The 8,313-nt window shown below is 38.0% G+C and overlaps 1 pseudogene; it reads right to left on the reverse strand.

Moving 5' to 3' along the window:
• Positions 1–5,596: 5,596 nt before the first annotated feature.
• On the reverse strand, positions 5,597–7,960 carry LOC147386377 (L-type lectin-domain containing receptor kinase IV.2 pseudogene; annotated as a pseudogene).
• Between the last annotated feature and the right edge of the window lie 353 nt (positions 7,961–8,313).

An 8,313-nucleotide genomic window follows, 5' to 3' on the forward strand; every position in this document is an offset into this window, starting at 1 on the left:
CATTAAGAGATAAAGAAAGGTCTATGCCCGAACCTTCTGGCATTGGTGTGAGCTATCTAAGATGACTTTTGAGAAGTCGAGGGTCTTTAAGAGATCTAAAGCTATACACTAAGGTAACCTTTAGGAGGTTGAGGATATTTAAGAGATCCAGATCTACTTGAGATGAAGAAAAGTCCTTACCCGAACCTTCTAGCAATATGGATATATTGAATGTAAGAGACTAAGAGGAAAAGGTCCCTTACCTAACCTTTTAGAATTTGGGAGTCTTGATCTAAAATGACCTTTAAGAAATTGAGAATCTTTAAGAGATTTGGAACTACTCAGAATAAAGACAGGTTCATGCCCGGACCTTCAAATATTAGAATGTTTGATATAGGGTGACCTTTAAGAGGTCAGGGATCTTTAAGAGATTTGACCTATGATCCAAAGTGACCTTTAAGAGGTCAATGATCTTTAAGTGATCCAAATCTATGAGAGATGAAATAAAGATCCCTGTCCAGATCTTCTGAGAATTGGGGTGTCTCAAATGTAGGAAACACAAGAGAAAATGCCCATTGCATGGTGCTACATCAAAACCTTTGAATTGGCATCTCGAGTGTATGAGACAAAGCTCAAAAGACCTTAAGAAGATTTGTTGTATAGCGGTATCTCAAATGTATGAGATTTGAACCTAAAAGGTCTTGAAAGAGGTTTTTTGTATAGGGTCACATTGCCCTTGAATCTTGGAAGTGTGTATCTCGAATGTATAAGATTTAAACCAATGAATGTTGGCCTTAGAAAATGTCTTAGATTTGAATAAGTTGCACAGCCCTTACCAGTAAGGAATGTGAGGTAAGCCATGAGTAGGGTTGGGATCAAAAGTTCTAACAAAACCTAAAATAGGTATGGATTGATCATGTACGTGGCCCTTGTCGATGAGGATCGTTTGAGAGACCCACGAGTAAGGTTGATTTTTGGAGGTTCTAGCAAAGCTAAAATATATGTGGATTGATCGAGTTAACTTTTCTAAGAATTTACTAAGAATTTTAAGGAAAGGGATTGAATAACCATCTTAAAAAACTGGGGTGAAAAGTTTTCCACCCTACTTGGGTTGTGATATACTATTGGAAGGCTTGCAATAAGGTCGCATATAAACACTTGGATATGGATTGAATTTCAATCAATTGTTGGTAGTGGATTCGCTTGGGCGACTGGGTTGAGTTAACCTAATTTGGGTGGGTTGGTAGACCTGATTAGAGCCGATTTTGGATAATAGACCCAAATCAGATAGATCTTGGATAATAGACCTGGATCGGGTCGATCTGGGATTATGGACCCGGATCGGGTCGATTTGGGTTATAAACCTGGTTTAAGTCAACCATGGATAATGGACCCAGACAGGGTCGACCTTAGATAATGATGCTTATCATGCTCGATGGAAAGTAGGCCTGAGTGACTTGAATGTATGGTCTTGATGATAAAAATGACTCAACTAAATGTTATTAAACCTTAAAATTGAGAGCAAAAAATAAAAACTGAGAGCAAAAGATCATAATTGAAAGATGAGGCGGAACAAAAAAAAATTTATTCGTATCTCACATGTGGACACACCAAAAATGGCGTGTACGTACCTTAGATGTGGATAAGGTAAAAAATTTCCTGTCCATAGCTAGGACAAGCAAAATTTTACCTATATGGAGGTAAGTTACGGACATGCCAAATACTAGGTTGCCTGGGGTAGACAAAGCACACATTGTGTTGTCCTCTGGTCATGTGTGGCCAGAACAAAAATGTTTTGTCTGTACCTAAGATGAGGACTAAACGTTTTTGGCCTATCCACAAGCGAGGTGCAAATCAAATAAAAAATAGTTAACAGAAACTCAAATGTTAGCACACTTTTGCCTTCCAACATTGATTCTCAAGTGTCATTGTAATTTTTCTGATCTCCTTATTTGAGAACAAACTTTGGGAGATTTAGGAATGTTTTAATGAGAGTCTAAGAATGTCTAAAAGGACCCAAGAAAGTGAGGTCCCACCCTTACCAAAGGAGGGACACCCTAGTCTATTACAACATACATGGGTCTTTAAAATTTGACCTTCGAGGGTCAACTCAACTTACATCATTTTGAGGGAGTTGGTACACAAATATTTGAATTTGGAAAACCAAGTGTCTTATGACTTCTAACCGAAGGCAATGCATGACGGCTATAGGTTAGTTGAAGGCTCTCAATCTTCAAATCTCTACACAAGCTGAAGCAAGTATGTCATTATTTCATGATTGTGTTGGATGTTCTTGTCTCCATTTCTCAAGGTGGACGACCTATGAGGCTTAAGGTTACTTGCATCCAGGGTTATAGTTTTCATAGGACAAAGAGGTTTGTGTCATGGGGTATGCTCGATTGTGCTCATGTGCATTTTAAAAATGAGTGTGCCATTTACAAAGAGATAGAACATAAGAACATAAAAATAACAAGCCCAAAGTTACAAGCATTCGCCACAAAAGAAAATAAAAAAAGACAAGAAGAACAAAAAATTTAATATTCTAAAACTTCATAAAAGGCCAAGGTAAATGGTTTGAACCCTCTTGAAGTCCCCCAATGGAGTCACCAAGTTGTACACATGTGAGGCTCATGGGTTTGAACCTCATCTATGTAAGTTTAGGAGTCGCCACCATTCAATATTTTATATGTGAATGAGCACCTAAAATTGTTTTGGAAAATCTTTTTTTTTTTTTTGTCATAGTGACTTACATTCAATGGAAAGGGGTTATGCCCACCTAAGAAACTAGGTAGGTTCAGTTGAGAGACAAAAAAGTTGTTAGGCACCTTATACTATCAATCAAGTGAAGTAGAAATTTTTTTGTATTTTTAAAATTAGAAAAGATGGTAGAGAGGTTAAGAGTCCAACGAATTATAGTTTAGCCTATGAAAACCCAAAAAAGAAGTGATGAGCAAGCCATATACAAAAGTATAGGCTTGCTGAATTTTTTTTTGTAAGCTAGAGGAATTGGTGTGAATCACCATAGATTTCACCCCCCCATTTTGCCTTCAAGCTATTTCAAACATTCATGTAACCTTCTTTTTTTTTTGGTTTAGCCTTGGGTTGGACACACCCTTGGAGAGACCAAACATTATACATGTGATGTTGCCCACTTTGGGACTGTTTTGTTTGCTTGAAGTGCTAAACATAGATTTAAAGAGATCAATGTTTTGACTTATATCCCTTTTAAAATAAAGAAGGTAGTGTGTGTTTGTTGTGGATGCATGAATGGACTTATGAAGGGGAAATTTACCTAATGAAGAGGGATTACTCTCTTTCTCCTTAACCATTAAAGAAAGCAACTAAAAGCTTGAAAGTAAAGTGCTAAGAACATAAGTGAAACTTGAAATAACTTGCATTAATATTGAGCAATACTAAAACTTATTAGGGGGTCTTAAGAAAGAAAGATAGCTTCTCAAAGAGAAGTCTTAGTCTCTTCAACCCTATGCCCTTAAAAGAAATCAAAAGAACTACATTGTAAAGAACTTGAACTTAAGCAAAAATATTAAAGAGATTAGGTGAGAAAGATATGAGCAAATAAAATTAAGTAGATAAAAAAAAGTCAGCCCTTAGGTCCCCCACCCCACTTTAGTATTTTCTTTCTTTCTAACTCTTTCTAGCTCTAGAGTTTCAAAAGAAGTGAGTAGAGATTTGAGCAAAATTTTCTTACTCTAAAATTCTCCTCTTCCATTTGCTTTGAGGAATCCTCTATTTATAAAGTTTTGGGAAACCTCTTTGGGTAAAAAGGTTCAACCCTAAAAGCTTTAGAAAATGACATGAGAAAAGTATAGGAAATCCTTTAGATTTTTTATTTTCTTAAGGACAAAAAGTGAAATTTGGCATGAGGTCTCTTAGATAAAGTCATTTGGCCAATCCATGTGGGTTAGGCCATGTGGCACAAATTTGGTGGTTATGAAATGATAAGTGGAAAATGAATTTGAGAGAACATATGTAGGAAACCCATGTAGAAAGGTGGATGGTTAGATCTCATGTAATTATCCTCAAAGGTAAGGGTAAAAGGTAAGAGGTAAAATTATTTTTGAGAGGGTTAATAGGAGAATGCCATGTATAAAGTTCAATTTAGGGTATTTTGTAAATATCTCATAAAGTAAGGTTGGATAAATAGGCTAATGGATAGCTCCATGTATGTACTTGAAGCTTTTACCATTTTTGGCTTGACCTTACTTTTTGAGATGGTCATTCTTGGGATTTCCCAGGAAAGTTGACTCTACAATGAGGTTGGAGCATTGACACACCAAATAGGATCCTTCTTAGGTGTTAGAGCTTATGAAAGATCATCATGTGTCCACTTTTAGAGAGAGGTGTAAGGTCATGGGTTCGGATTATGGACTTGGGTTTCGAAATTGGCTTTGAAAGGGTTTTGGGCTTGAGCTTAAGAATTGGACTTGGGCTTCTTGTGGTTGTTTACTTGGACTGAATCCTTCTTTCACACGCTTTCTTGATTTATCAGGCTTGATCGAGGAGAAAATGGAGTGTCTACACTCACAAAAAAAATTCTAGTTTCTTCTCGTTGAAAAGTCACGCAAACATCAAAAAGAGATGGTGAATTTGAACTGGCTTTCATAATCAAGCTTCAAACTAGCAAGTAACTAAAAAATCATATCCTCTTCAACTCTTTTTAGAAATGTAGTAGAATCATTAGTATGAGGGCGATACATGATGTCAAGCTCATCCCCCTACTCTTTAATTTACTAAAGTGAACAGTAAATGAATTTTCACCTCACATAAATTCAAAAATCTCCCATTTTAATTGAAAGATTCATGCAACATTATTTTGGTGGCCATACATTTCCTTGACAGGTTCCCATAGATCTTGGCCTGATTCAGAGAAAGTTTAAAAAAAAAAAAAAAACTCAGCACTATTGGATTCTATAGAGTTGAGAAACCAAGGCATAACGAGTTGATCACTCAATTGCCATTCTTCAAATTTGGCTTCATCCCCACTAGGAGAAATTTTCTTTCCATTGATATGCCCTAGTTTAGACTTTCCACCAAGCGACAAGGTAAGCGGCCAGGGGCGGAACCAAGATTTTCTTGTAGTGGGGGCAAACTATGGTTAGTTGTACAGTTAAAGAACTTGAAGATGAATGGTTTTAGAGAGAAATTCAGAGATTTTTTGTTAGAAGTTGAAGAAAATGATATTTAAGTCATTTCCAATTAGTATATAAAAAGGCCTGGTCAAGAGGCAATGTCATCAACCAAAAATTGAAGGGAGGGAGGCAGAAATTGGAGAGAGGTGAGTGAGTGGGGGCAAATGGGCAAAAACTTGAAGTGCGGGGGGCAAAAATCGGAGGGAGGTGAGGGTGTGGGGGCAAATGGGGAGAGAGGTGAGGGAGTGAGGACAAATGGGGCATGTAATTAGTTGAAAATATAAGGGTGTCTCAAAGTTCTGTGGGGGCAATTGCCCCCACCAGCTTCACTCCTGAGAGATCTTTGAATGAGACTTTCTTACTGGTAAAGAGTACAACCAAACTAAAAAATGGGAAAGAATTCCAATTACAATCAACTTCTAAAAATAAAAGAATTCCTATGGAAAGAATCCGCAAAATGAACCCACGATTTCCTTCTTTCCTTCTCGCAAACAATTACATTAAATCTTCAAAATGCATCACAATTGTTTAGAGTTCAAATAGAACTGGCCTAATAGTTGAAATATAAAATGAAAATATACATCCCCCACCATAGTATATAAATACAATTAGCTACATATGAATGAGATGTTCTAGCTGCTGGCCAGCTTCCAAGAAATTAGAAGAGATGGACAAATTACGTGAAGGCAAGGTCGCATCATGTACAATCACGTCTGAAAATCTCGATTCAACACCTTCAACATGAAGATAAACATCACAGGAAACATCAATAGAAGGAAGCAAATCATCACCATTGAAATACCTTGTCACTTGTCGCATTGAAGGCCTAGATTCTGGTTTGGACTGAGAGCAAAGAAGTCCCAACTTCAATACCATCTCCATCTCTTCGACCACATAAGATGACATGAGTTTTGGATCAACTGCATCCAGAATCCGACCCATTCGGTGACAGTCACAAACCCAATCAAGCAAAGTCGAGTAATAAGAAATTGGACCTAGGGATCCTATCCCACAGGCCACTACTAGTAGTAGTATACCATAGGCAAACACATCAGAACTAGTGGTGGCCTTGCCCGTGCGTGCCAATTCTGGAGCTATGTATCCTAATGTGCCTACAACATGGGTGGTTCGTGGATTCTCCCCGTGATTATACAGCCTTGCAAGACCAAAATCGCCAAGCCTCCCATTCATGTCAGCATCTAGTAAGACATTGCTAGCCTTAATGTCTCGATGAACTACTACCTGGTCCCATTCTTCATGCATATACAATAGCCCCAATGCAATTCCTTTGAGGATCTTGAATCGTTGCTCCCAACTCAGTATGAAGTCTGCTTTTCGATTGAAGAGTACACTATCAAGACTACCATTCGGAACAAAATCATACACAAGGAGGAGATCCTCCTTTCGCTTACACCATCCTAGAAGATGAACCAGATGTTTGTGTCTTAGCCTTCCCAAGCTTTCGATCTCTGCCACGAATTCTCTCACTCCTTTTATAGAATTATTTAAGATTTTCTTCACCGCGACTTCTTCTCTTGTTTTAGGTAACACACCCTTGTACACCACACCAAATCCCCCATTCCCAATTACTTCACTCGCTTTGAAACCCTTAGTAGCAACATAGAGATCCTTGTATTGGAACCGATGAGGGCACTCCAATTCCCAATTCTCTAGAGTTTCGTCTTGCCTCCTGTTCTTCAATCGATAATAGATAACAAAGATCACTATTGCCAAGAAGAGAAAGTTCACAATGATTACTACAAGGACAATTTTTTTAGTGAATTTCGATGAAGTTCCAGATGGGAGTGAAGGAAGAAAAGAAAGATCGAGTTGAGATGCCTCTCCATTAATTCGAAAACTCCATCCTAAGATGTAATGGGAGCTAGAGAGCTTCGCGGTAGAGGAAGAGAAGCCTACATACATGGATTTCACTAGGTAAGTGGACAGGTCTACTGGGTGAGACAATAGGGGTATAATTGGCTTAGGTACATTTATAGGGGATATAGTTACATTCACAATTTCTTGAACCCCATCATAGTCTACCCATACCTGAATTGGCTTCCCACTCTCTAAGTCTATTTCTTCCCATTTATTACTATTATCATAATACGAAGCTGTCTTTGATACAAGGGACTCTATGCTGTTGAGGTTAATGCCTACATGTTTTTTTTCCAGGCCCTCGATCTCTTCTACTGCATTAACTGTGTCGAATTCAATTGCAAAGACATGATTTGAGGGGTTGGCATGGTTCGAAGAATTAAAAAGTCCAAGATAATGGCTAGGTGAAGCCCCGGGAAGTTGATTGGATGGTGATATTGTGAAGGTAAATCCATGACCACCCCCCATCTTCGGGTCCGCAGGGACAATTGCGAAAACAAAAGACGTGCTGAAGGAACAAATTTTTGGAGGAGAGGAACTATTGTTGAACATATTGAATGGGGAGGAGTAGAAGGCATGGCCAACGAGGAAGTGAGATTGGTTGGTTAGTTGAAGTAATCCATTGGTTGTGATGGTGGAAGATCCATCTAAACTAAGGTGATCAGCTCCATTAAACCCATTGAAGGTGAAATTATTTGATTGAGATTCTGCAAAGTTGGGAAGGAATAAGAGAAGGAAAACAAGGGAGAGGAGGATAGCTGTGGCCATGGAATATTTTTGGGAGTTAATAAAAGGTTTGAGGTTGTTTATTAGAACTTTTCAGTTTATAAGATCGAGCAAAGTTCATGGAATGACTTCCGAACTGATACAAATTAAAACAATTTTACCGAAATTGCCGTGTGGACTCGGGAGTCTCGGTGAATATTATGGACTTTGAACTTGGGCAGTTCCAACTAACCCCCAGACTTTGGATTTTTTTTTCACTGATCCCGAAAATTTTGTTGTTTTTATAGCTGTTATTGGCATGCCAACTTTAACATATTGAACACCAATTAAAAAAATAGATACATTTACGAAAACATGCATGATTTTTGGTCTAATTACGCCCTATACACTGTTCATTTTATTTATGAAAGCATGCACACGGTACACTATTCACTTTGACACATCTACGAACTCGTAAGTTTAAAAGTGACGAACTTATGAGTACGTAGACACGTAAAAGGAGAACGGTATACCATGAGCATGTTTTGGAAACTAAAATGAATAGTAAACCAAAAACAGAATTTCGACATATTCAGAATAC

This window comes from Akebia trifoliata, chromosome 14 (assembly GCF_017979445.1).
Source record: "Akebia trifoliata isolate Shusen 1 chromosome 14, ASM1797944v1, whole genome shotgun sequence".
NCBI classification, from domain to species: Eukaryota; Viridiplantae; Streptophyta; class Magnoliopsida; order Ranunculales; family Lardizabalaceae; genus Akebia; species Akebia trifoliata.